At 40.6% G+C, this 3,324-nt stretch overlaps 1 non-coding gene across 1 annotated transcript; it reads left to right on the top strand.

The window, feature by feature from the left end:
• The first annotated feature begins 2,706 nt into the window (after positions 1–2,706).
• On the top strand, positions 2,707–2,779 carry trnar-ucg. Its single transcript has one exon. It is a non-coding gene; the product is annotated as a tRNA-Arg (tRNA).
• The last annotated feature ends 545 nt before the right edge of the window (positions 2,780–3,324 follow it).

The following is a 3,324-nucleotide window of genomic DNA, read 5'->3' as shown; positions in this document are numbered from 1 at the left end:
TTTATCATGGATTCCTGTTGAAGGGGTGGATGACAATTGAGCATAGTGATTTTGGTGCACCTCAGCTTAAATCTGTGCAATTTAGAGCCAAACGTATTGTAACAGTGTCACTTCTTAATTCGCCATGCCACCACACCCACATCCTCCAGCAAAAACGGTTTGTGCTTTAAAGGAAATCAGACCAACTTGTTAAATGTCTTCTAACATAGGATCATCCTGATTAGGTCAAGGATGTCAGAGAGGAAGCATTCCAAGCAAAACAAGTGACTTCCTGTTCTGAGGGGGCGGGGCTTTGATGACGTCAGAATATGACCACAGAGGATCGTCGGGCATTGGACAGGGATGACTCATGCCAAGTTTGGTGCTTTTCTGTAATTCAATGTGAACGTTGTAGCTTTTAGAAATTTATGGGGTGAAGCTCAACTTTGAGGCCTGGTCACGCCCCCTTAACATTGTAGAGGGATATGGGGCTGGATATATATTGCAAATTATCAATTATGAGTTAAGCTCATAAGATATGCATTTATTGTCTCAGTCTCTGATACCAGCATAATTTACGTATTGGATTTTCCGATCCAACTGCCGATATTTCCGATCCATGATGTTGGCTTCAAACTATGGAATGGATTTCCTGAACGGCGGCGTGTCTCATGAACCCAGAGAAATAAGACCCGCCTCACATTCAGGAAATCCATTTCATAGTTTGCAGCCAGCTACAACGTGAGGACTGAGTTAGCAGCACTGTGGCTAACAGCTAACCAACTTTTCATCTAAACATGTCCGCTGTGTGGAAGTATTTTACACTAGAAACACCACAAAACAAGACAGCAACATGCAATGTCTGCAGAGCCATAGCGCCACATTAACCCACGTTAAAGTTAGTTTTACATTGGACATTCGAGCTCCGTGGCTTCAGCGGGGCACTGCTCTTTGGTCAAACCAAAAGAGGCGACTCGACCCCGGCCAAGCCGCGTCCAATCTGCACCGCTCAGTCTGCCCGTCTCCGAGGAGGGACAGACTGAGCGGGGCTGACCCAAATCAGGCTGCCTGCTTCGGACTGAACAAGAAGAAATCGCTGAAACCACAGAGCTCAAATGTTTTCAGAGAAGTTGTTAAACTTCATCATAATTAATGACCAACCACTATCATTTGTAGAAAATGAAGGATTTCTCAGGTTGATACTTGTAGTCAAGATATAGTTTACCCTCCAGGAGATATTTATCAGTACAACAGTAGACAATAAACTTGACTCTGACAGTTGCATGTTCTTGTACTATGATCACTAAAGTTCTGCTTGTCAGGTGGGCACTATCTGCTCGTACCTCCAACACTTTCTTCAAGCTTTTCTTATGCCGCTTTGCCATTGATAGGTGCGGTTCCACTTGATTTGTGTCCACTTGATTTGGAAACTTGAATTGTGTCCATTTGAACCCAATAAAACCATGTTCATTCAGTTAGTCATGGCAGTTTTTGTGTTTTGCTGAGACTTTTTAACATTGATCCAAATGACTTGATCAATCAGAGGAGCTACAAAACAAAGTCAGTCCCACCAGCAGCACACTTCCATAATGGTTAAAACCAGTTTGATGGTGAAAAGATGGTTTCGCAACACTATAATTTCACAATAATTTAATTTACTTGTGTCAATGACAGCAAACTCAAGCACACCTTTTTTAGGCATGCATAGCTCAGACTTCAAGTGCAAGACCAAAGTTTTGTCTAAAAACGCACCCGACTCAAAATGTTGCTTCATTTAGTGAGTACATCGTGTGTTGTAGTACTCAGCTTCATTTCCTGCACCCTGCCTGTCTGTACGTTATTGTAAAAGCCACTTGAAAATGAATGAGATTGAGGTTACAACTGTAGATTTGCAGATGATCTCGTAGCCTAATGGACAGGGTGTCTGACTTCAGATCAGAAGACTGAGGTTTCGTGACCCTTGGTGGTTGATTTCCGTGAATTGTTTCCCATCCTATTACTCGCCATTTAAAATATGTACTAGTTGGAAGAGGTAGTAAATGAGCTACTAACATTTTATTTGATCCTTATCACCTATTCTAGCAATGTACAATGAATACACTTGACTCTGACAGTTACATGTTCTTCTACTATGATCACTAAATTACTGCTTGTCACGTGGGCACGATCTCCTCGTAACTCCAAACGTTTTTTCAAGCCTTTCTTTTGACGCTTTGCCATTTATAGGTGCATTTCCACTTGATTTGTGTCCACTTGATGTGGACAGATGGCTTGTGTCCATTTGAACCCAATATAACCATGTTCACTCAGTTAGTCTTGGCAGTTTTTGAGATTTGCTGAGACGTTTTAACCTTGATCCAAATGACTTGATCAATCAGAGGAGCCACAAACAAAGTCAGTCCCACAAGCAGCACACTTCCATTGATGGTTAAAACCAGTTTGATGGTGAAATATGTTTTCCGACCACTGTAATTTCACAATAATTTTATTATCTTCTGTCAATGACAGCAAACTCAAGTACAACTTTTTAAGGCATGCATAGCTCAGACTTCAAGTGCAAACCAAAGATTTGTATAAAAACGCACCCGACTCAAAATGTTGCTTCATTTAGTGAGTACATCGAGTGTTGTAGTACTCAGCTTCATTTCTTGCACAATGCCTATCTTTACGTTGTAAAAGTCGCTTGAAAATGAATGAGATTGGGGTTATAACTGTGGTTTTGCATAGGACCACGTGGCCTAATGGACAAGGTGTCTGACTTCGGATCAGAAGACTGAGGGTTCGAGTCCCTTCGTGGTTGTCTTCCATGAATTGTTACCCATCCTATACATCGCCACTTAAAATATTTAATATTTGGAAGATGTGGTCCATCAGCTATCAACATTTTATTTTATTTTTATCACCTTTTCTAGCTATATACAATGAATACTCTTGACTCTGACAGTTACATGTTCTTCTACTATGATCACTAAATTACTGCTTGTCACGTGGGCACGATCTCCTCGTAACTCCAAAAGTTTTTTCAAGCTTTTCTTTTGACGCTTTGACATTTATAGGTGCATTTCCACTTGGTTTGTGTCCACTTGATTTGGAAACCAAAGTTATGTCCATTTGAACCCAATAAAACAATATTCATTCAGTTAGTCTTGGCAGTTTTTGATTTTTGCTGAGACGTTTTAACCTTGATCCAAATGACTTGATCAATCAGAGGAGCCACAAACAAAGTCAGTCCCACAAGCAGCACACTTCCATAATGGTTAAAACCAGTTTGATGGTGAAATATGTTTTCCCAACACTGTAATTTCACAATTATTTTATTATCTTGTGTCAATGACAGCAAACTCA

The sequence above is a fragment of the Nematolebias whitei genome, chromosome 6, assembly GCF_014905685.2.
Source record: "Nematolebias whitei isolate Nwh7 chromosome 6, NemWhi1, whole genome shotgun sequence".
Taxonomy (NCBI): domain Eukaryota; kingdom Metazoa; phylum Chordata; class Actinopteri; order Cyprinodontiformes; family Rivulidae; genus Nematolebias; species Nematolebias whitei.
Note: the sequence above shows the minus strand (reverse complement) of the source record. Positions and strands in the feature narration are given on the sequence as shown.